At 36.5% G+C, this 26,840-nt stretch overlaps 1 long non-coding RNA gene across 1 annotated transcript in view; it reads right to left on the minus strand.

Moving 5' to 3' along the window:
- LOC105706320 (uncharacterized) overlaps positions 1-26,430 on the minus strand; it is a 52,172-nt gene extending 25,742 nt beyond the window's left edge. Inside the window, exons 1-2 of the long non-coding RNA XR_001104809.2 lie at positions 25,990-26,430; positions 2,525-2,653 (exon numbers count right to left, since the gene is read on the minus strand). This is a non-coding gene — a long non-coding RNA (uncharacterized LOC105706320). The remainder of the gene's footprint in view (positions 1-2,524; positions 2,654-25,989) is intronic.
- Positions 26,431-26,840: the final 410 nt, after the last annotated feature.

Consider the following 26,840-nt stretch of genomic DNA (forward strand, 5'->3'; position numbering starts at 1 on the left):
ACTACATATGATGTTAAAAAAAAAAGCATGAGATTAAAATGACACCTTTTTCAGAAACAGAAATGGAATTTCCAAAAGTAAAAGACAATCCTCTCATTCCTGTAGATGAAGGAATCAATAACTAGAGACAATAAATGTCTTTTGAAGGTTGTAGAATAGACCTAAGGAATGAACCCACAATTTGGGTTTGATGTTTGTTTCATTACAATATTAATCTACTTTACTAGAACCATTATTTTATTTTCAGGATCTTAAATGTCAAGGTAAAATAAAAAATATCTTTTTTATTTTTGTATTTTTTTCTTCAAAATCATTTTTAATTTACTGCTAAAAAGAGAGAATGGCATTGATTCTTCGTCTGCATGGAAAACAACTCACTCCCTTGGAGTAGATTTGTTTTGATCTGTATAAACACACACACACACACACACACACACACACACAAATCCTCACATAAATGCTATGCATTTTCATAGCTTTTTAACTTTTTAAGCAAGCTCTCTGTTCTTGGAAAGTCTCATCCCATCTTCAAGACATCTCTACTCCTCCCACTACTTCAAACACAACTGCTATAGTCCTTGTTATACCCACATCACTCTGTGCCTCTATTATAAGCACCTCATAATATAATTAACACATATATGTTCCCCTAACAGGATCTCAGTTCCTCTAGGGCAGGAGCATATCTTATGCATCTTTGTAGAAACAGAACCAGCCACAGGATCTGGCACACAGTCGCAGCTCAAAAACAGAATGCTGAAGTCATGAATGTGAACACCTAGTAATAGATACTAAATTGCTCTGAATCAATATTTTTTCATTTGGGTAAATAGAGTGTTGGAAATAGAAGTTGGAAATAGATGCTTGGTGCCCCAAAGAAAAATTAGTATTGATACAAAGGATCTCTCAGCAAAGCAATTCTTTTTACTTCCTGCAGAAAGGGTACTCCCACTAGCAATCTTGCCAGAAGAGTACAATGAACAAAGGAAAGTAGACATATTTATTTCTTACCCATTGGTGCTGTCCTTACTGCTGTGTCTGATCTCCATTGCCTGAAGCCAGACCTAACAATCTAAACTAAAACCCAATTGACTAACAACCTGAAACTTTTCTAAACAGGTAAAAGCAATGGAAAGCAAAAAAGGGAAGTCTAAATAAGGGAGGCATAGGCTGCAAGTTGGGGCATGCCTATGAGCACGTCCATCACAGATATCTTGGTTAAAGTACAAGAACATAGAATGTACTGTGTGCCTGTAAACATGTCTAACAGCTACATAGTATAGGGCTTCTAGCAAAAAGGCAAGAAGGCTTTTGAAGAAAGTGTTTAAAACAAACTATTATTTTTAACACTTATGAATTTTTCTTAAACAAGAAAGGAAACTTTGAAGACAAACGTTCCTACGTCCCACAATTTTCCTCCTCTTTTACTTTATGGTTCCTCTTCAAACTTGTTTAATGTATCTTGACTCAACTTCTCTGCTTGACTTTATACGACATGTAACTTTTCTGAATTAGGTACAGGAGGGTTCAAGGAGATTTTAGTTAAGTACTGTGTTTACTAGTCTTTGTACTAGCCGTTGGATGCATGGTATGGTACAGCACCCAACATAACTGTTTATTACAGTTGCTAAAGAAGTAAGAATTGAGGCTATGGTCTCTTTCCATTTACCAAACCATCTCTTGAGCCAATTTGAAATAGGGTTGTTAATGTCGGAATTTTTTGCTAACACTTTTGATAAGGCAGTAAGCCCTTGGAGGGCTTTTGTTATGCTTCCATCGGGAGCACTGTTGTTTGGCATAAAGGTGCAACACTGAGTTTTGGTCACAACACAAACACCACCTTTTTCTGCTAATTCATATCTAAAGCTATCCTATTCTTCCAGGCTATTCGACTAGTGGATCTTCACTGTTCAGCTATTTCCTTAACAGCATCTTTGATATAGTTAACCAATTGCTGCTGGTTGTAATAAATGTAGTTTATCCAATCTACATTTTTACTGATTGTTTCCCACCAAAACAACATTGAGTCAAACCCTGCAGCTATTTTACTGTCGGCTTTAATTTTTTTTGGTACACTGCCATCCGCGTGCAGGCCACTTGCCACTTCCGATGCCACCTGCGCTGCTTCCTTACTCCCCTCCCTGGCGCTGATGGGCGCACCGCCACTTAGAGTGGCCCGGCCCCTTTGCCCCTGCGACCTCCGCCTCCCTGGGCCCCCCCTCAATGGGTGGCTGACCCAACAGCAGGCACCACTGGGGCCAACTCCGGGGGCTTTACTGGGGCTCCTCCGGAACCCTCTTGGCTACCTTTTGCTTTTCTTTTTCTAGGAGAGGATTCTAACTTAGAGCATTAGGAAATAGTAATTCTTAAGATTTTTTTCACCTTTAGGTGACATAAAACTGAAAAAAAAAACCTGGTTTAAATTTAAATTGAAACATAGAAATGAATTTGATCCCTTGGCTGAACATTCCAAATGTGGGGCAGCTTTCAGGAGTAATTTGATCAGAGCCCTGGCTCCACTTACCTTTGTACTGTACTGCCTTCTTCTCTATGTTAGTTTTCACCTCCATCATGGCCAAAAAATGGTTTCAGGACTTTCAGGAATCACATCTGTACATCCTAACTTCCAGAGGAGACATAAGCTTATCTTTTCCTAACAATAAAGGAAAATAGGGTTAAGTTGATTAGCTTAGAGCATTTAGATGCCAATAAGTGGCAATGGTGTTATTTACAGCAAAGCCTCTTGGCTGAGAAATTCACTATGCTATTTGGAAATGGTAAGTGGGGAAAGAATTCGTAAGGAGTGACAAAAATGTCTACTACAACTAACAATGACTAAGGTACCTTCCAGCTTTCAGTTTATATTCCCATTAATCTCACTGATATCCTTATTACTTAGTTTATGAATTATTTAAAAGTCTATATATTTTACAGAATTACTTTGCATTTTAGAAAGAAAAAAATACTTTAAAATTATAATCCTGGAAACTCTAATGCATAATTGATACTTCTCTTTATCTAAATGTAAACCCTAAAGTGTAATGCACCTATTCCAGTGTCCCTTTTCAAGAGAAAAATTTTTTACTCAGACAAAATTATTATTAATTACATCAATAACAGATCAAGCTTTGGGATAAATCATGTGGAACAACAATTCAGTTGTTTTATTAAATGAAAGTTGTAAATTAATCAAGTGCAACTTTGCAGAGGAAAGCTCTTTTAAAAGACATGTAGCATTACTTCCATCCTGTCCTGCAATTGAAACAGAACTTCTCTAAGAATATATAAAATGCTTATTCATTTTTTTCTGGGTTTTGATGAGAGAAGTTTCAGGCACAAGCAACATGAGCCAGTGAGGAGGGGTGAGAATCCAGAGTATACGAAAGCTGTCACAAACACACTGAGAAACCTTGAAGAATAAAACCATGACATCTAAGGCAGAGTGTACAAAGGTTATGGTGATCTTCCTTGGTTCTAAAAGTTGGGAGCAGCACTAGAGGAAGACCTGGTGAGGCTCTGGTTCCAGAAAACCTGCCCATTTCTAGCCATAGCTTGGCCAATGAGTGGCTAAATGTATTACACAGAGTTAGCTTCTGAAGAAAGGAGGGAAGAAAAGGAAGAGCAGGAAGATAGAAGAAAGGTAGGACTGAGGAAAACAGGGAAGGAAACAGAAGAAGAAGAAAACAAAGGAAATTGAGACAGAAACCCCAAGACTATGGGCAAGATCTAAATAAAAGGTGGTGGGTGCAGGTGAGGAGGGCATGGTGAGGAGTGTTAAGTAAGCAGCAGACATAACAATGGCATGCTGGTAAATGTTTAACAACTAGATTTCTGAATTTATAAATGCTTTATTTTTAGCATTTGCACATTTTTGTGGTAAATACTCTCATTATGGCCAATTTATAAGCCAACAATGTGATAACATTTTGCAGAAATATGTGATAATACACTATTATTTGGTGCTTTTACTTTACAGATGTCATATATGTAAATAACTTCAAGAACATAGAAAATAGTAAAATATAGTAAAATAATTAGGAAGTGATGAGATTTAAGGCTATCTTAAGTTTTCTTTAAATACATTTCATAATAAGGATATGTAATATAAATTTTAATAATGGCTATGTATACAACTGGCTCATAAAACTTCAGAAAAATTAACAATTTAATTATAATCGGCTTTCGCAAGCTAGCTTCTGCATACCACACATGATATGGTCATCCCTGGCAATCAGATGCAGAGTTGTTGACAGCCGCACATATTTCAAAGCTTCATAAATATGAAGGCAAAGCTATGTTTGTCAAAGTAAAAATTAATAAAATATTGAAGCAGAAAAGGTCCATTTAAACTTGGTGCAATAAACTCACATTTTCTATTGTTTCCCAGAAATAATAAAGGAATTATTTTTTAAAAATCCACAAGCACAAAGAGAATGGAAGAGGACCTCATACCAGAAAAAATATGTCACCCAAATTAGGTAAGCTGAAAAATGGAGACATGAAAGGCAACTGCTAAGAGCAGAGTGAAACAATGGAACCTAAATACCTGTAGAGGGACAGTTAGAAAGTTCTTATTTCCACCCACACCTATTTCACACAGTCAGGTGATCTCATCTCCCCAGCTGCTTGCAGGAGACAAAAAGGTTGTATGTAGAGAGAAGAGGGGTGTGTGTGTGTGTAAAGTATAAGAAAGTGCTTAGGGCTTTTTTTTTAAGATCATACAAAGAAAAATCAGAGGCTGTCCATTGGAGCCATTATGGTTGAGTTACATGTATGTACTCTTGGAATTCCATGGTCTTTCTAGTAACCAGACATCCTCCAAGCTGCTGTAGCTGGATCTGCCCTTGTTTTCTTGCCTCATCATTTCAACAAATATATTTGAATGTCTGCCATGAGCTGGGAAACTTCCTATGGCCTAGATTTACAATGAAGCTTAAGAGGTACTCTCCTTCAAAAAGACACGCAAAGACAAATGTAGAGGATATGCAAGTAAGGGAGCAAACTATCACATTGTGAGATAATTCTCAACGCAGGGATAAAAACAGAGGCAGCACAAAGAAACTGAATCTGGATAGTCAACTAGATGTTGAGTAGAACAGAGAATGGTGTTTTATAAGAGAAACAGACTATATGAAGACCAAGATGGAAGAATACCTCAAATTCAGGAAATGACAAGTATATCAATGGATCAGCATGGTTGAGGAGAAAGTGGCAAGAGATAATGATACCAAGAAATACAGGAGACCATATTATAACTGAGATGAAAAATCATGTTAGGAATTGTGGACTTTGTCCTAAAGGTGATGCAAGTTTTAATAGGAAGAAGCCATGATTTACAATTTGTTCCGTACCACTGGGATCTCAACTTGACACTATTCCACCTGCTCTAGCTGCAGTTAACAGGACCATGAGTGTTTGTATTCCATCATGTTCCCCCTATGAAATTCCTCATGATTCATAAAAAAATTAAAGCATTAAATTCTGTCACAGTGACTTAGTCACACTAAATTCTATTTAATTTTCTACTGGCTGACTCCCAAAGTACATTATATAGCATTTACTTACCCTTAAAGCATTTTGCAGAATGCTCATGTAAGGAAATTAAAGACCTATCAACAAAGATTATTGAACCAGTAATGTGTTTGGTTGGCAGACAGAATTTTGGTGATTTCATGATTTTTGAAAATAATTCCTTATTGTTATTATATTCTTATTAACTGACAACTATGGAATTTTTCTTCTCAGAGTTCCTGTGAAGTGGTGGATTGTGTAGCTGATCCTCTGGCAATTTGACTTACAACACTAGTTTTGGGATCTTTCTTGTTATTTCTCAATTATCTATACAAGTTGATTTATGAATATCTAGTATTTAGAAACTTTGGGGAAGAAACTGAAGTCTGAAATCAGAGAAACCAGACACATATGCCTGTCTAGAAAAGCCAGAATGAGAATGCAAATATGAGTACAAAGGCATTTACCAAAGTGGAAACTAGATGAATATGGAAATTGGTCAGCAGTAAATGAGGTTATTCGGGACAATTCAAATTTAAAATTGTGTTTAAGATTTATATTTATGGATAAAAGTGGAGTGTGTGTGTGTGTGTGCATGTGTGTGTTTAAAACACACAAAGACGTAGAGGTAGGAGTGAGAATACAAACCTTGTATCCTCACTATTGTGCTGATCATGCATTCATTTTAAGGCATCTCCTACGGGTGAGACCATGCTACATTAAGCTTTCTCTGGAGCTTCTTTCTTCCTTGGATGGACTTGCAGGTAGATGTGTAACAAACTAAATTATGATATGATATGATAGACACATATCATACCATAATACAATTTCAGTGGATATTTCTTCAAATATGTTTTCAGGCTCTTCATTAGCAAGAGCCATATTTAACCAAATACATATCTGTGAGTGGGAATGGAGAGCTCTTCTCTAAATTGTTGGTGCAGTATTCTAGCAGAGCACTTTGGTTTTCTAGGGAATGTTGTAATTTTAAGACTAAGAGGTGCTGTTTCTGGACAGAGAACTTCCTAAAAGTCCTGACCAATCATGATCCATCTCCGATTATTCAAACCTCTGCTCCAAGAGAATATCTCTGCCATTGTGCATGACTAGCTCATCTTCTGCATCATCCACCTCTCAGTTTTCACAGTGCTCCCAGGTTTCTTAACTACCTGACCATTATCTGCTAGTCCTAATATGTGATCCCAGCTTAATAACAGAAGTTTTACTCTCGTAAGAAGCTCTAGACTTGATTCCTGCCAACGTGCCTTATTATTTCCTGTTCTGCCTTTCTTTTTCTGCTTTAGATTTCTGTATTGCGGATGATTGTCAAAGTCCAATGAAACAGTAAATGTCTTAAATGAGAAAGTTAAAGTCATAGTATGAGCCAGAGAATAAAGCTTGAAATAAGAAATCAGGGTAGAAGATGCTGGCTGATGATGAGCTCAACCTATTGAAGTTTGAAACCTCAAATAAAAAGGAATCTCTCACTTGAAGACCTGGTCTGAAAAAAGTACCAATAAAGGAAAATAGAATTCAAGAGGAACAAAAGCAAACCTCACAGAGATTTAAGTTGGAGGAACTCAAATTAACAGATAAAAGATGTAGATGAAACATGTCCAATTAAATTTAATTTTCAGATAAACAACATTTCGAATGTAACTACGTTTTTATTTTCTAAATCTGCAAACTTAACTTAAATAGGGTTTTAATACATCTCCAGGTCAGCATTAAAAAATTCATCTCCCCTCTCTTTTAAATGTGCAGGCTTGGGTCAAAGAATAGTAAGGCTCCAAGAAAGAGGGATGAGCCAATGTCCAGCTACTATTACACCTCTTGCATTGTATTAAGAGGCAGACTTTATAGATATGACCTATATCAGCAATTAGTTTCAATTCAACTTTATTGAGCATCAAACCTGCACATGGATGATAACATGACTGACTTGCAAAAGAATCCCATATACAAATATATATAATTTATCAAGATTGCTTAATACATGACAAACTGAGTCAGATAGATCTGGATACATACCTCATTTTCACTTTACCAAGGTGACCTTGGAAAATTTACAAAACTTGTCCCAGAGTTTCACATTTATATAATTAGAATTATTATTAGAGGATTATTAAGAGGATTTTAGTAACACTACATTTGTAAAGGTGTCAGCACAGCAGTTGGTTTCTAGAAGTAGCTAATAAATATAATTTACTAATTAATTCAATTTATATCTATGTTCAGAAATGCATCAAATGCATAAAATCATACCAGCTATGGACTACTTTAAACAAAGATTATAAGTGTTTTTCTTCCTACTATTTTTTGAATTTGGGAAAATCTTACCAACTATGCCACTGTTTAAAGAAATCCTTCTAATTAGGTTACCTCAACAGACTTGAAAAACAGGGTATGAGTTCTTGATTCCCGGTACTCTTGTTCCACTTGGCATGAGCTCTTCTCTCCTAAATTAGTCACTAATCAGATATCTCTGCTTTTTTATCCTACAATTTATGTGGTGACATTTTCTAATGATAATTGCTTTGTAAGTAGTGGATTGCTTCCCTGCTAAACGTATTTGCTGAAACAGGACAGACAAAGAGAAGACACCTAGCAATGTGAACACCGAAGCCCTCAATAAATAGGATTTTATATAGGTAAGATTCATTGACCACTGCTCTCATAGCCAAAATTACCTCTGACATTTCCAAATGTCACAGTTAATCCATTCTTAAAAGCAATGCTTTTAAAAGTGCTGGGAGGAAGACCTCCAAAAGTCATGCATAAGCTAGAGGAAGCATAATGATTTTACTTCAGGGTCCCTCAAAAAAAAGGTAGCATAGTTATTTAGACATCTATTTTGAAAGTTTGCTATCAATACTCTGAGAATAACCACAAAAATTCAATGTGTAAAATGTTTAGTGTTATTCAGCGTGAACCTGGAGCTAATAGTTTCATGCGTTTGATCCCAACATGGCTAAATTAGCTTTACTCTGTTCTATGACTGCAGACTACCCCACACTACACCCCAACCACTGTAGCATGTGCTGCAGGTCTATCTGACAAAGCATCTCAACCCCTTGACCATAAAGCTGGCCCCAAACTGGAAGGTGACCCAATCCAGACCAATCAGCATCATTCTGTGAAGTAGTGTTCATAAATACCCTTTCTTTTCTCAGGTGTATATCACAAAACTGGGATGATACAACCCTGAACATGTATGTGGCTATGCTACTGTTTTCCTCACTACATACAGAAAGCCTATCTGTTATAGGAAGAAAACACACCAGTAGAAATGAAACCAAATAATAGAGGAAAGATGAACTGGAGAAACAAAGCAAGAAAAAAACATCGTTCTTTAAATCCATAGCATTTCTAAAGACATTCTCACCCTCTTGGACTCCATAGTTACAAGCATGATTCAATAAATTCCCTTTATAAAACGGGTTTATTTGCATTCCTGTCATTTGCAATAGAACAATACCTTCATCACACAATATAGCCCACCTAAGCAAAAACAGAATTCACAGTTTTATTGTACGTCTTAAAGATTGTTTTGAAGATTCAGTCACTATTATCATAGGACGTTCTTAATGACATAAATGAATTTACATCATCTCTTTACAGCATAGTAGTGTTCAACTGCAAGGTTCTATTGCAGTAACCATAAGACACATTTTGCCACTGCCAAGATCTAGCCAAGCATCCCTTGCCTTTCTGCTTGAATTATTATATGACAAGATTTTGAAATGTTACAGGAGAAAAACATGTGATTTCACTTTCACATACTCCTTGAATTTGGGGGCTTATAGGAATAATTTCTGAGTTTTGAAATAGACAAATATCCTCTCTTCCAAAGCGGAAACAATACAATGTTCATAAAAAAATTTTTTTTAATCAGTGGAATAGACAAGTCTGTTGAATACTGGCCCCCAAAAGCTATATTCACACAACACTTCTCAGATGCTTTAAGGGAAGGATCTAGAGATGAAATCATCCTAGATCACAGTGGGCCCTGCACCCAGTGACAGGTGTACTTATAAAAGACAGAAAAAGAGAAGACAGAGAGAGACAGAAAGAAGAAGGTCATGGGAAGACAGAGGCAGAGACTGGAGGGACGCAGCTACAAACCAAGGACTGTCGACAATTGCTGGGAGCCACCAGAAGCCAGGAAGAAGCAAGGAACAAGTCTTCCCTAAAGTCTTCAGAGGCCTTGCCAACACCTTGATTTCAGATTTCTAGCCTCCAGCACTGTGAGAGAATACATTTCTGTCATTTTAAGCCAACAAGTTTGTGGTAATTTGTTATGACAACCCTAGGAAACTAACGCATGTAGAAATGTGTATTTTCTATAGTTAATTTGAATGTTCTTTCTGTTGGTTTCCTGGCGGTTATCAAGGTCAGGTTCTAATAATATTCTTAGAAAATCTCTCATAACACATTTTGCCATGTGTGAAAGATCCTGGGAGTTTTGACCTATTTTTTCCTGAATTAGTATTTTTTATTAAATCATTACCCTGTGAGAGCATGTACCCACCTCTATGCTACTACTAAACTGTATTTTTCAACTGAATTGTTATAACTGGCTTTTTCAAGCTCTATATTGAAACAAGATGTCTGCTAAATATCAGTTCATACTGCCATTCAGAAAATATCTGTTAAATCTTACAGATAAAAATTCCATAAACAATTTCTTTTTTTGCATGAGATCAGGTGTGTTTTTTGCTTCAGATCAGGTTTGGAGTCTCTGTGAGTTTTTTAATTCTATTTCCTGTATGAAAGTCTCATCACTCCTTTGCTTACTGTGATCTTCATTGGTTTCAGTTTCCCAACATCAAGGTAAAAAATAAAAGTAGCATTGAAAGGATACTTTACAATTTACAAGGCATTGATGCATACAATATGCCATTCAGTATAAATAAATATACCTAATAGAATTCTATCTGTTTAATATCTGGTATCTCTAGTTTTTATATAAATTAATTATGTGAATAATACTTCTGGACTTCTTCTTGTGGTTTGATAATCTTATATGTCATTTATCCCCCATTGCCTACAAAAGTGCTTTCTACATATTGAATGCCTATTATACGTTTGTTTAATGGATGAATACATAAATAAAGAATTTCCTATTCTTATTCCAGAGAGAAATGCAGCCTCGTATTCAGTACTTCTCTCCCACCTTCACACTGTTTGCTATGGATGGCACCAAGAGGAATGCCCTCAGTAAAGTCAGGCAACACTGAGGGCTCTAGATTTCCCCAGACCACCCAAAAAGCAACAAGGTAAACCAGGATTGAGACTTGGCTAGCTTCTAATTTCTTCCAAAGACATTAAAAAAATGGTGATTGAGAGTAGAGTTTCCTAACTTGGAGTCTGTAAAAGAACTTCTGTTGTAGAGTCCACAACAAATTTTCTACAGTAATCTATGAATATTCCTGGGAAGAAATTGCCTTTCACTCGATTTTCAAAAAGGTTCTTGATCCAGAAACATCTTCATAGGCTTCAGTAATACAAATCAAAAAGAGAAGTATATAATGTGTGTGTTGAAGACATTTTGTATTGCTGATGAACAACTCTAAAGCTGTGAGGCTGGCTGCAGTGACCTACATCTGTACTCCCAGCACTTTGGGAGGCCGAGGCCAGCAGATTACTCAAGGTCAGGAGTTTGAGACCAGCTTGGAAAACATGGTGAAACCCCGTCTCTACTAAAAATACAAAAATTAGAGACAGGTATGGTGGTGGGTGCCTGTAATCTCAGCTACTAGGACAGCTGAGGAAGGAGAATTGCTTGAATTTAATCCAGGAGGTGGAGGTTGCAGTGAGCCTAGGCAATGGAGCCAGACTCCATCTCAAAAAAAAAAAGAAAGAAAACCTAAAGCTCTAAAACAGATATCTATGGAATGTGTTGAAATACCCTTAGCATTCCCATAAGAATGGGAAATCTGATCACTCCTAGAAACCATACAGTAAGACATAAAGTTGTTGGGGAAACAAAGTCCATTAAGTCATACTCTGTAAATAATTTTAACAGAACAGTACCGTGTTGTAAAACTGCTGTCAGGATAAGAGTTACCTGTCTTATACGTTTCCAGTCTCATGGTGAGATATTTATACTACATACAACTGTAGATACAAGAAGCCTGATTTGGCCAACATATAACTAAATTAACTTTATGGTCAGATGCCTTATTATGGAACTTCTCATTCTTTAGTCCCACATTTGTCAGTTTATCTTAGTCTCACTCTTATTTTTATTCAGATATTTGATGTTATTTTAAAAGTAAGCATTCATTTCTACTCAAAATTCATATAAATATATGCAAAATTTTCTGCTAGATTTAGCTCTAAATGGTGTGATTAGCTCTAAAATTATTTATTAAAAATTACATACCCACTGTCTTATATAGGCTTTTCTCAATTCTGGACTTTTTACTTTTTCTTTTAGCTGGATCTTTGTGGGGATCGCTTCCATGTGAGGCCCCTCAGAATTGGGCCTCGCCATATGGTGAGCTTGAGCCTGGACACAGTTTCCCGTTGGAGGCAGTCGAGATCGGGGAAAGTTAAACTGAGATCAAAGGATATCCAAAAGCAACTTTGCAAGACGATAAGATGATACCTATGTGGTCTGAGAAGACATTGTGTTTGTTTTCTATTTCTGCTTTTTATGACTTTGTCTACCCATTTGCTGGGTCCTGTGCTTGTTCTTGTGACTGCTGTTTGCACAGTTAACAGGCTTACTGCCTCTCTGGTGCCTTGCATAGATAGTTAACTTTTTAACTTTAGCCTTCACTGCTGTTTGCACAGTTAACAGGCTTACTGCCTCTCTGGTGCCTTGCATAGATAGTTAACTTTTTAACTTTAGCTTTCCCCAACCTGATAATGAGACCCGTCTGGATGACTTGATTGTATCGGATTATGTACCTGATTTTACTATTGTGTTTTCTGCTGCCTAAGCTTGTATCCAGGACTTTCTGTTCCCTTTGATGTATGAGATATTGGTGTCTGTTCCTGCAAATGAAGTAGGACAAAGATATATATACTAACTGTGTGCAAAAATAAATTGGTCACTTAAGCAAAAGCTTACTTGACCCTCCAGACCTCTCTATGCTTTCTCTCTTTTCTTCCAGCGCACTCCCCTATTCAGGTTGGAACCCTCTTGCTGGCCAAGAGTCCCTGGCAGACGTGCAGGCCGACTGGGAGCCCAGAGATCTTCTTTTCTGATTCAGAGTTTAGATTTGAGTCTAAGCCCCTCCAGGTCTCACCCAGATAATAGGACAAATAGTTTCCCCAGAATAAAAGAAACAAGAAATTGGGGGGCATATTCTAATCATAGTTCTTTTGCATCCTCCCATATTCCTACACAAAACATAATAAATTCATCAGACCATTTCCTACTTCAGCTGCACTCTGTGGTAAGGACCAAGTCATAGGAGCAGTGTCCACTCTGACCAATGCTAAAAACAACAAAATTTGTCCAGTACCTGCCAAAATATAAACTGACTTCTGATGTCACTGAGTGGAGTTACACAGCTTTGTCAACAAAGTTTCAGGATACAAAATCAATGTGCAAAAATTCCTAGTATATTAATAGCAAAAATAAAATTTTTGAAAGACAAGAAGCCAAATTAAGAGGGGAAAATAAGGACACATTTTTTTAAATCCTAAAATGAGGGAATTCTTCTACACCTGTAATCATTCATCTAAATGCTAAGTTGCCCATTATGATTTTTCCTTGGTTTCCTTCCTTCTTCATCATCTCAAACATAATAGTGTTCATTTTTTGTGGGAACTTTGGAGAAGACACATGTCACAAGCTTCTACTTTAACCTCGCTGTGATAAGCATATGATGGGCATCAAGTCATTTTTCAAATTGAAATGAAGACATTTTTGAATCAAGTTTGAAATTTTTCTCTAACAAACACAGAAACAAAGCCTTCAAGAATGTATATAGCAAATAAGTAGTTAAGCATCTGATCTACAATGGCATAAAATAGCCATAGAAACATTAATACTAGTAATATTTTCTAATATTTTCCTTTTCAAACTATCTATTAAAGCCTGGGATATACCAGAGATCAATATCTGTGGTTATGAAAACCTATATTAAATTTTTCCCTGAAATATTTGAATACTCAAAACTTTTCCAGATGTTTCTTTCTAACCAGTTTAGTATTTAATGCTTAACTCATATTGTAAAATTCATACCTTCATTTCTGAAGCAAGTTATTCACCTATAATTTTTAACTTACTACAAAAGAAATATGATGGTTCCTCCAGGAATTCTGGAACAAGCAAAAAAGCAACCCTGAAAGAAAATTTAAAATACTCATAAAGCCATCTCCCATAAACACTTGATACTTTTTATAAATATACAATATAGGCATTGTGGATGGAAATGACAAATTGCCCACATGCAATCTCCCATACTGTCTTCTCATTCTACATGTGCCACAAGTTGAAAATAGCAGTGCCCCAAGAAGTAAGGTGCTGATCCTTTGAATTACAACAGGGAAGATCACCCACCAACCATTCAAGAAGCCTGAGATGTGAGTGAGAAATAACACATTAAGCCACTGAGGTTTTCATATTGATTTTTGGCAACAATTAGTCTATTCTGAATAACATAATAACATACTTTGAAAGGGAACATTGACTTAACAAATCCTTAAACAGATGTCATTAGCTGAGCAGTTGGATGTTGGGTAGCAAGGAAACTGATATCAAGAGGTTGGAAAATAAGCCACATACATAGTGAAAGATGATTACAGAGAGTAGAGGGTTAGAGGGCAGCTAACTATTACAGGAAATAAATGAGCCAGGATAGAATTTGAAAAAGATTAGAGGGATAAGAAATGTAGAGCCTTGAAGAATTGGAAATCTGATCACTCCTAGAAACCATACAGTAAGACATAAAGTTGTTAAGGAAACAAACTCCATTAAGATCTAGCCTTGTGAAGACAGCATGAGGATGTAAATTTTTAGCTGCGGTTGGACTTTCAATTTCCTGTATTGGAAAGAGAATGAGTATGAGAATAAAAATTAAATGGATATTTAGTGACCAGAAGACTGTAGAAAAGACAATGCTATGCATTTATCAAACAATTTTATTCTCCTCTGAGCACATAGGTAAATCATATGGTCAAGTATCCTTGCTTGCATCAAAATGAGGCCTTTAACTATTTCTCATCAAAGAGAGTGAGAAGTTTTGTGTCCCAGCAGTTAAAACTAAGCATGCCTTCTGTATGCTCCTTTTCTCTCTACTGACTGAATGATGCCAGTGTAACTTCAAAGCCATATTGAATATGGAGGAGCCTCATTATAAAATGAATCTAGATTTCTGAATTACTAGGTGAAGCAGAAACATTCCTCACAGCCCTCCAGGACACCCCCACCCCACCTACACAAAAATTGATTCACTTTGGACTGGGAGATGAAAGATATTTAACAGATGTGATGTTGAGATTATAACAGAAATTAGCATTCCTTCAATAGATCATGCTGTATGTACACTGGAATACCAAACAGCAGTGTATATGCATAAGTTAAGAAATTATAGGTACGCACAATATCAATGGTGAATCTCAGGAGCATAATGTTCCCATGACATAAATAAATAAATAAGTTTAAGAAGAAACAAGGGGAAAAATTAAATTCAGTATAGTAGTTATCTCTGAGGGCAAAGAGAGGGGTAAAAGACCAAGGAGGAAGATCAGAACAATGTTAAAAGAGGATGATAATGTTTTATTTCTGAAGCTAGGTATTCTTCGTACCATAACTTTTAAGTATGTTACATATATTTTATAAAAATTTTTCATTATTCAATTGATATTTACCTTTAAAAAACTTAATATAGTGAATAGTAACATTTTTGAGATCACCCACAGGGTAAATGAAGAAACAAATGCCCTCACATTGTGGAAATACAAACTTATCACTTTAGGAAAAATATTTAGTGACAGCATTAGATAGACTTCAAATAGTGTTACATGTCAAATAACCTAGCAGTCAAAATAACATTCTCTGGAAAACTGTTAGACAACTCAAAAAGCAGCTTTAATAATAAAAAACAATTATTAATATCAAATATACAAATAAAGAGTTTGAGTAAACATTTCTTAAAATGTGAGAGAATAGCATTTGAATTTAGAAACTAATACATTATTTCACATAATACATGATTTGAAATATGTATATTTAACTATAAAGTAAATATGTAACTCAGTGGTATAATTTTATACTTCTTTTGAGGTACTCATATTGCTTAAAATAATACGTAGCATTTCCTCAAACACCATAAAGTCACTCTCTACAAAATCAGAAAACACTTTGTACCGCAATGAGTGCTCTGAAACAAACTTTCCACTTATATGTCCATATCATTAATTAATAGTTATTGTTGTGTAATAAACCATCACCAAAATCTAGTAGCTTTAAACAGGAACTATTTAAGATTTCTTCATGAGTCTCTGGGTCAGCTGGGTAGTTCTGCTCATCTGAATAGATTTAGCTGATCTTGATGGAACATGCTCACGTGTCTTCAATCAGCTGCTGACTCATCTGGCACCCAGCACAGCTGGGATGACTCAGCCTAATTCAAGGATAACAAGAATGCCCAGGTTTGTTCTCATGGCGAAGGAAGGAGATACCAGGGAAGTGAAAGTGCAATGTCTCTGGAGGCCCAGATTTAAAACAGTCATTTTCAATGAATTCTTTTAACAAAAGCAAGTCAAAAGTCCACCCTAAAATAAAGAGATAAGGAAAAACTCTACATCTTGAAATGAAGAGATGCTAGCATTGCAACAGGATAATGCAGGGAGAGAATTGTGGTCATTTTGAGCAATTAATCTACCATGGAGTCTAATTCAGAGCACATAAATTGAAGCCAACTCTGCACCAAGCCAACCCCAAATCTGCTGCCACTTCTCTTGAACTTTCCTTATTTTGTGTCTCCAAATGCCTTGCTTCTTTAATCTTTCTGGTGATACTTTAATAGGTAGACTTCTATACCTCACAATCCTGCCTCATTTCTATGTATTTTAGTTTAGTCATTTATTTAAAATAGTATTACTGAACACCATCCTATGTATTAGGAGTGAAACAGGAAATATGACATACTCCCTGTTTTCAGTGAAATCCCAGATTAATAGAATACATCAACACATAGATAATTATGCTTTAAAAATAACATGAGTGTATAATGATAAAGATATCCACAAGGGAATTGTGGAAGTCTAGACTAACCCCTAAAATAGCTTGGGAAAAGCAGAGAAAGAAATCAGGTAAGATTTTCTAAAACCATGGTCTTGAGGTGAGTCTGAATAGCTAGAGAGAAAAGGAGTATGTGGAGGTCATTCCAGACATGGCAGCTTCAAAGCAAAGGCATGGAGATGGGGGGGGGGACCTCAAAGGGAGAGGATACTATAAGTAATTCAATGTTGTTGGAGTACAAAGGAGAAGAAAAGAAATAGTGAGAGATGGACTTGGAGGAAGAGAAAGAGACTGGTGGAAGAAAAACTGCAAAATGAAGCTGATTGTGCACTCTCGTCACTTTCTGTCATATACTGTAAAATCTACCTGTTCATTCTTTTTAATATTCTCTCTCTCTCTCTCTCCCTCTCTCTCTTTCTCCTAGAAAGTAATTCAGCAAGGGCAAAGATTTTCATCTACTTTGTTCATTGATGCATCCCAAGTGCTTTAAATATTGTGTAGTAGAGTAGACATCCAACAATAATACTCAGTTATTAATATTTATTCAGTATAGTTGCTGAATAAATGAATGAATCTTAGCCTGAGCTCCCCAGAAAACAGAACATTAGGCAAAGCTAATCTACTAATATTTTATTGAGTCATTCAATTCTAGGACATTAAGAATGTGGAAGAAAGAGAAGTGAGATAGACAAAGGTGGAGAATAAATATAAGGTGTCAATTACTCAGCTGGCCATAGGTTTAAAGAAAATAAAAATTGGTTCCTTGTCATGAAGGACTAATCAAGACTGCCTCCAGAGAGTCATTATACCTTGGAAGAATCTATCAGATAAAGTGTGATGGTTAATTTGGTGTCAGTATGACTAGGTTAAGCTCAGATAGCTGATGTAACATTATTTCTGGGTGTATCTGTGAGGGGGCTAATGGAAGAGAGGAGCATTTGGATCAGCAGACTGAGTAAAGAAGATTCACCCTCTCCAAGGTGGGTTTTGTGGGCATCCTCCAATTAATTGAGGGCTTGAATAAAACAAAAAGACAGAGGAAAGGAGAATTAGCTCTCTCTCTTCAGCTGGGACATCCATCTCATCCTGCTCTTAGACATCAAGGCTCCGGGTTGTCAAGTCTTCAGACTCTGGGACTTACACTGGTGCCCACCCCGTGACTCCACTTCCACCCCCCAAACCCCTAGACTCCACTCCTGACTTCCCAGGTCTTAAGACTCAAACTGGGAGTTACACCATCCACTCCCCTGATTCTTACGTCTTTGGACTCAAACTGAACTCACATTAACAATTATTTGCCTTTCCCACTTCATTCTGCAGGCAGCATGTCATAGAATTTCTTGGCTTTCATAAATGTGTGAGCCAATTCCCATAATAAATATATGCTTATTATAGCATATGAAAATAGAGAGAGGAATCCTAATTGGTTCTGTTTCCCTAGAGAACTCAGGCAAACACAGAAGGGAAAGAAATTTATCTCCCAGTTTTCCATCTCTTGTATCTCTCATTGATCAAAGCTTGTCCAAGGATGTTGATCATTGTCCAGTGCCTCCAGTCAGCTGCTGAGAAAGGCAGATCTCAGTTCCTGGAATTCAGGGATTCATCTGAATCTGTGAATCATATAAGGAGCTGGAGCCTCTGTGGGTGTCATCAGTGATGCTTTAGTACAAGAGATGTGGAGGCTGCTACTGGAGCAGCAAGCAAGAGGGCAAGAGAGCAGATGGAACTTAGCACACCTGCAGAACCAGTACAGGACAAGTGAGTATAAAAGCATCACACACAGACAGGAATAAACACAACAGTCCTGTTATATTCTGCCTTGGCCTAAAGTGTGCAGGCAAATGGTGGTTAAAACACATACACTAAAAATAAAAATTAAATGTAAATACCTTTGACTTTTATTTGACATTATCAGCCTGTTACAGTAATTTTTAAAATCAAGCAGATGTTCTGGAGCTGAAAAACTCTATTGACACACTGAAAAGGTATCACAGTCTTTCAAAAGCAGAAGTGATCCAATAGAAGAAAGAATTAGTGAGCGTGAAGACATACTTATTTGAAAATACACAGTTAGAAAAGAAAAAATAAACAAGAATGAAGCACACCTACAAGATACAGGAAATAGCCTCAAAAGGGCAAATCTGAGTCATTGGCCATATAGAGAAGGTAGAAAGGGAGAGCGATCAGGGTAGAAAGTGTGTTCAAGGGGATAATAATAGAGAACTTTCCAAATTTACAGAAAGATATCAATATTCAAGCATTAGAAGGCTATATAGGACACCAAGCAGATTTAACCTAAATTAGACTATATCAGACATTTAATAATCCAACTCTCAGAGATCAAAGATAAAGAAAGGATCCTAAAAGCAGCAAAAGAAAAAACAAGAATAATAATAACGTACAAAAGAGCTCCAATACAGCTGGCAACAGACTTCTCAGTGGAAACCTTAAAGGCCAGGAGAGAGTGGCATAACATATTTAAAGTGCTGAAGGAAAAACAATCATTTTATCCTAATTTGGTAGGCCAGGCACGGTGGCTCATCCCTGTGATCCCAGCAGTTTGGGAGGCTGAGGTGGGTGGATCACCTGAGGTCAGAAGTTTGAGGCCAGCCTGGCCAACATGGCTAAACCCCACCTCTACTAAAAATACAAAAAATTAGCTGGGTATGATTGTGGGCACCTGTAATCCCAGCTACTTCTGAGGCAGGAGAATTGCTTGAACCCAGGAGGGAGAGGTTACAGTGAGCCAAGATCATACCACTGCACTCCAGCCTGGCTGACAAGTGAGACTCCTTCCCACCCTCCAATCAAAAAAGTATATCCAACAAAAATATCCTTCAAACATGAAGGAGAAATAAAGACTTACACAGACAAACAAAAGCTAAGGGACTTCATCAACACCAGATCTGTCCTACAAGAAAAGCTAAAGTGTTCTTCAGTCTGAATGAAAAAACATGTTAATGAGCAATATGCTATATCTGAAGGTACAAAACCCACTGGTAATAGTACGTACACACAGACAAGGAACATTATAACATAACTGTAGTGTGTAAATTACTCAAGTAGAAAGACTAAAAGACATATCAATAAAAATAACTACAACAACTTTTCAAGACACAGTATGATAAGATAGAAATAGAAACAAGAAAAAGTTAAAAAGCAGGGAGGATAAAGTGTAGATTTTTTATTAGTTTTCTTTTTGCTTGTTTGTTAGTTGATTTGTTTGCTTATGCAATCAGTGTTAAATTGTTATCAGTCTAACATAATTGGTTATAATATGTTAATTGTAAGCCTCATGGTACTCTCAAGTCAAAAAATTCCAAACACCTGTAAGAGACACACACAAAATAAAAAGCAAGAAATTAAAACATATTACCAGAGAAAATCACTTTCACAAAAAGAAAGGTAAGAAGGAAGGAAAGAAAGAAGACCACAAAATAACCAGGAAACCACAAAATGGCAGCAGTAAGCCCTTACTTATCCATAATAACATTGAATGTAAATGAACTAAACTCTCCAATCAAAGGATAAGAGTGGCTGAATAGATAAAAATAACAAGACTTAATGATCCGTTGCCTACAAAAAGTACACTTTACCTATAAAGACATGTAAGACCAAAAATAAAAGGATGAGAAAACATATTCCATATAAATGGAAACCAAAACCAGGCAGGAGTAGCTATACTTATATCAGAAAAAATACACTGCAAGGCAAAAATTATAAAAATAGACAAAGAAATAATACACTGATTAATGCAGCAAGAGGATATAACAATTGTAAATACATATACACCCAATGCTAGATCACCCAGCTATACAAAGAAAAAATTTTATTAAAGTGTGTGTGAGAGAGACAGAGAAAGAGAAGGACAGATAGAGAGTTAGTTCATTACTAGCTGGAGACTTCAACACCCCACTTTCAGCACTGGACAGAAAATCAACAAAGAAACAACTGACTTAATCTGAACTATAGAACAAATGGACTTAAGAGATATTTACAGTTCATTTCACCCAAAGCTGCAGAATACACATTCTTCTCAATAGATCGATCATTCTCAAGAATAGACCATACATTAGGCCAACAAACAAGTCTTAACACATTCAAAAAATTGAAATCATATTAAGTATCTTCTCTGACCACAATGGTAAAAAAAGAAAACTAGAAATCAGTAACAAGAAGAACGTTGAAAACTTTGGAAGTTTGAGAATTTGGGGATTTTGAAAACGTGAAAATTAAACAATATGCTTTTGAATGACCAGTGGGCCAATGAAGAAATCAAGAAAGAACTTTATAAAGAAATCTTAAAACAAATGAAAGTGGAAACACAATATGCCAAAACCTATGGGATACAGCAAAAACAAAACTAAGAGCAATGTTCATAACAATAAGCACCTATATCACAGTAGAAAATCTTCAAATAAACAACCTAATGATGCATCTTAAGGAACTAGAAAAGCAAGAGCAAACTGAATCCAAAAGTAGTAGAAGAAAAGAAATAATAATGAGAATAGAAATAAATAAATTTGACACACAAAACAACACAAAAGCCAATGAAATGAAGATATGGTCATTTGAAATAGTAAACAAAATTGACAAACTTTTAGTAGACTAAGAAGTAAACCAGAAGACTCAAAAAAGAAAATCAGAGAGGAAATAAAAGTCACAGCTAATACTGCAGAAATTAAAGGGATCATTAGAGACTACTGTGAGCAACTGATGCCAATAAACTTGAAAACCTAGAAGAAATGGGTAAATTCCTAGACACATAAAACTCATCAAGCTGGAACCATGAAGAAAAATCCCAAACCTGAACAGACCAAGAATAAGTAATGAGACTGAGTCATGACAAAAATTCTCCAGTCAAGGAAAAGCCTGGGATCCAATGGATTCACTGCTGAATTTTACCAGACACTTAAAGAAGAACTAATGTCTATCATATTCCAACTATTCTGGAAAATAGAGGCAGAAGGAATACTTCCAAAGTCATTCTACAAGGCCAATATTACTCTGATACCAAAACCAGAAAAAGACACGTTAAAAAAAAAAACACTATATACCAATATCCCTGATGAAACAAATATAAAAAACCTCAACAAAATAGTAGCAAACTTAATTCAACAATACTTTACAAAGATTATTCATCATGACCAAGTGAGATTTACCCCAGATATACCAAGATAGTTCAATTTACATGAATCAATCAAGATAGATCATACCAACAGAATGAAGGACAAAAAGCATTGATCATTTCAAATGATGCTGAAAAAGCATTTGATAAAATTCAACATCCCCTCATGATGAAAACCCTTGAAAAAGTGGAAATTGAAAGAACATACCTCAACACAATAAAAGCTATATTTGACAGACCAACAGCTAGTAGCATACTGAATGGAAAAAAAAACTGAAAGTATTTCCTATAAGTTCTGGAATATAATAAGGATATCCACTTTTATCTCTGTTATTTAACATAGTACTGGAAGTCCTAGCTAGAGTAAGCAGACGAGAGAGGAATAAAGAGTAACCAGATTGGAAAAGAAAAAGTCAAATTATCTTGGTTTGCAAATGGTATGATCTTATATTTGGAAAAACCTAAAGACTTCACAAAAAACTATTACAACTAATAAACAAATTCCGTAAAGCTGCAGGATAAAAAAATTAACATACAAAAATCGGCAGCATTCATATATGCCAATATCAAACAACCTGAAAAAGAAATCAAGAAAATAACATTATCTCTGTACATTCAGTATATTCAGTGGGGGAAATACATAGCATATAGTAAATGGTCAGTATAGCTGAAATTAATATTGTTATTATAGTCAAAGCCTCAATTAATAAGCCACATATTTGTTGAACATTATTTATTACTTAATGAGGAGTCTTAATTCTTTTGTTTGATAGTCTTGATAAAAATATTAGAAAAATACACTCACCTATTTCATTAGAGTACATTATCTGTGTAATTTGTATTTTATTACATTTATTAGTTATAATATTATTCTTCCATTTATAAATGTGCACAGTAAAATAGGTCATTATGGAAAAGTATGAGGTGGTTTGGACCTCTTGTGACAGTTCTATCTGAAATAAATAATCTGATTTAAGAAAATTAGCAAATATTCTGTAGGCACTGTGTAACCAAGCAATGAAATTTGAGGGGATTCATTTTTTCCCATGTAATAGGCATGTACTAAAAGCTTAAGTGCCCCAACCCATGATAGACATTAGAAAATTGCATAAAAATAATATTTGAGGAAGGTGAATATGGAACAGTGAGAAATATACATGGAAGGAGAAGATAAAAAGAAATCATTATGAGGTCTCATCTTATTTATGTTTACCATTAGTGTGGTCATAAAATAGCTAACATTTTGCCAATTACCTATGAAGTGCCAGAAATTTCACATTATTATGAAGTTATCCAATATTTTGATGTAGAGCAAAAATATTACAAGGTCATACAAAAGACTTGTTTAACAGCTTGCTTAAGGTTTATCTGATATTCCAGGGAATATACATGTGCTTGACTTATTCTTTGTTACTGTTTATGTTCTGTATTCTGTAATGTCAAATGTTAACTTGTAAAGAATTGAAAAGATGCAAATATTTTTGTTCTATAGTCAAGATAGCCTCAGATGCTATAGTTTTCTTCCCCTTTGCAATAATCAGTTCTGTATTTAGAAAAAAAAAAGAAAATAATTGTATTTATAATTGCCTCAAATAATATACCTAGGAATAAACTTAACCAAAAAAATGAAAGATCTCTACAATGAAAACTATAAAACATTGATGCAAGAAATTAAGAAGTATACAAAAAAGGAAACATATTCCATGTTCATGGATTATAAGAACTTATACTGTTAAATGTTCATACTACCCAAAGCAATCTACAGGTTCAATGCAATCCCTATCAAAATACCAATGACATTCTTCAAAGAAATAGAAAAAATTATCCTAAAATTGACATGGAACCATAAAAGACCCAGAATAGTCAAAACCATCCTGAGCATAAAGCCCAAAACTGGAGGAATCACATTACTTGATTTCAAATTGTACTATGGAGATACTGCAATCAAAAAGCAAAGTACTGGTTTGAAAACATACAGACTAAGCAGACAGGACAAAGAACCAAAAAATAAATCCATATATCTGTAGTAAATTCATTTAATATTTATAAAACTCAGCCTAGTATTTACATTGATTAATTCATCCAAAAATGAAACAATTGAACTCATGGAGACAGAGAGTAGAAGAAAGGTTACTAGAGACTGGGAAGGGTAGTGGGGGTGGAGGGTTAGGAGTGGGGACGGATAATGGGTACAAAAATATAGCGAGATAGAAAGAACATGATGTTGTGTTTCATTGCACAACAGTGTGATTCCAGCCAACAATAACTGTTCCTTTAAAAACAACTAAATGCGTATAATTGGATTGTTTATAACACAAAGAAAGGATAAATTCTTGTGGTGATTAATAATGCTCATCTCAAAAAAAGGAAGTATAAGAAATGCCTCACAATGAAAACAGAAATGTATGCTGTTTTTTGTAATGTCTAGATATATAAGATTCCCAGATTTCTGGTGGGAATACTTTATCAATCTGACATTTCTTCATTGTACCAGAGAAGTTGCTAGTACTTTTTGAGAACAGCAATAGAGCAACTGTCCTTCACCTCTGAAACTCCATAAGAGGGAGTTTATGCAAACCTATCTTCTTTTTGGAGGTAATTAAATCTTTTTAATGTTTTATGTATTTGATCTTAGTTTTAAGGTAGAACCATGTACAACTTACTGATTTTGTCATACATTTATTGTGGGATACATATTTTTCACTATCCTAAAGTTTTCTCAACTGTAGAATGGAGATGATTACATATACCTTACTCCATATTATTATATGCAAAGTAAATGATTTAATATTTATAAACTCAGTCTAGCATTTACATTAAATAATTCATCCAAAAATTTTACTAAGAAATATTCTCAATAAAGCTAGGAATAAGACAATTACTCCCTTTATCAATATTATGATGTTCTAGTGAATAACTGTCTTCTTCCTATTAGAAACAATGAAATTGGGAATCCTCACTTAACTGAGAGTAAAATAACAACATTACAATTACCTAGTTAATGAAATTGAACTAGAGGAAAAAATGAGGAATAAAATGTGGAAATTAAGAAGGAAGATAATTGTCATTTTTTAAATGCTTACATACCTGGAAAACGTAGGAGATAGCAAATGAAAATTGTTAGAAAAGATCAGAGAATTTAGCGAGGTGTTTGGTTGCCAAGATCCAAATATCAATAGCTGTCCTATATGCAAAAAACATCCATTTAAAGAAGTAACAGAAGAAAAATAGCAATTAAAAAAAAAAAGAAAAAAGAAACGTAACAGGTTGAGTGTGGTGGCTCACGCCTGTAATCCCAGCACACTGGGAGGCTGAGGCAAGCAGATCACCTGAGGTCAGGAGTTCAAGACCGGCCTAGCCAACATAGTGAAACCCCATCTCTACCAAAAATACGAAAATTAGCCGGGCATGGTGGTGCACTCCTGTAGTCCCAGATACTTGGGAGACTGAGGCCAGAGAATCACTTGAATTGAACCAAGGAAGCTGAGGTTGCAGTGAGTCGAAATCATACCACTGCACTCCAGCCTGTTACATTCATTTTTAATTCTTGTTCTCTTCCCTTCCTATCTCCCAAACAAATGTCATCTTTCTTTCTCTGCTAAGCTGCCTGGAGCTGGGGGAGGGGTGGCACAAGCACCCCTGTGGCCACCACCACTGGAACTCTGCTGTGTCAGAACTGAAGCCAGCTGACTTTTCAGTCAGCAGGGGACCAATCCAGCAAGACTTGTGTCCTTCCCTTCTGGATAGCGAGCTCCCCCTGGCCCACAACAAGTCCAGAAATGCCATCTGGGAGTCAGGGCCTCTAGGCAGAAACATTAGAAATCTACTTGGTGCTCTATTCCACATAACTGAGCTGGCAACTAAGCCATGAGACGAAGTCCTTCCCACTCTTCACTCTCCTTTCCTCAAGCAGGAGTCTCTCCCTGTGGCCACCACTGCCCCAGGCCCATAGTGAGTACTGTGTTGCTACTGCCACTGTTCACTCAAAGCCCAAGGGCTCATCAGTCAACTTGTGGTAAATGCTGCCAGGCCTGGGTCTCTCCATTCAGGGCAGTGGGCTTTCCTCTAGGCCAAGGCAGTCCAGAAATTCTATCCCAAGCCAAGGCCCGGAAGTGAGGACCCTAGAAGGCTGCTTGGTGCTTACCTCACTTTGGCTGAGCTGGTACCCAGCCGGAAGACAAAGTCTCCTTCACTCTTTACTTTTCTTTCTTCAAGCAGGAGTCTCCCCGTACAGCTACCACAGCTGGGAACGCACTGGGTCACACCTGATACCAACACATCTCTGCCTCTCACTTAAGACCTGCGGTGAGATCTGCCTGGAAACCGCTGATGTTTATTTAAGGCTCCAGCACTTTTGAGTCATCAGGTAATGAATCCTGCCAGACCTGGGTTCCTCCCTTCAAAGCAGAAGCTTCCCATCTTGGCCTGGGTGTGTCTAGAAATGCTGACCAGGAGGTAGAGCCTGGAATCAGGGCCCCAGGACTCTTCCAAGTGCCTTGTCTTACTGTGACTGGGCTAGTATCCACGTTGCAAGACAAAGTCCTCTTCACTCTCCCCTCTCCTCTCCTCAAGCAGAAGGTAGGAGTCTCTCCTGGAGCCGCAAGCTGTGTTTGCTGGGGTTGGGGGATGGATGACACAAGCATTCCCTTATCTGCATCAGCTGGTGTCTCATTAGGTAACATGCACCCCAAGTACATTGGCTCTGAGCCCAGCATAGCACTAGCACTTGCCAAGGAATTTCAGTCCTTGTGGTCTAAACCGCCTTTCAGGTTTATTTAGAAGTCTAGAGCCCTTTAGCCTGTCGTGGTGGGGCTAGCTGGAAATCAGATTGTGACCACTAGGATGAGTGACTCCCCTCTGGGAAAGCTGGTCTAAATGCTCCCTACTTGGGCATCAGCTAAATTCAGCTCTGTTTTGCTTTCTGCTACCACAGGCAGCACTGAGTTCCAATGCAAAGTCCAACGATTACTGTGCTCTTCCTCCTCCAAGCACACA

The sequence above is a fragment of the Aotus nancymaae genome, unplaced genomic scaffold (genome assembly GCF_030222135.1).
Source record: "Aotus nancymaae isolate 86718 unplaced genomic scaffold, 86718_ANA_hifiasm-v0.15.2.pri h1tg000033l, whole genome shotgun sequence".
NCBI lineage: Eukaryota > Metazoa > Chordata > Mammalia > Primates > Aotidae > Aotus > Aotus nancymaae.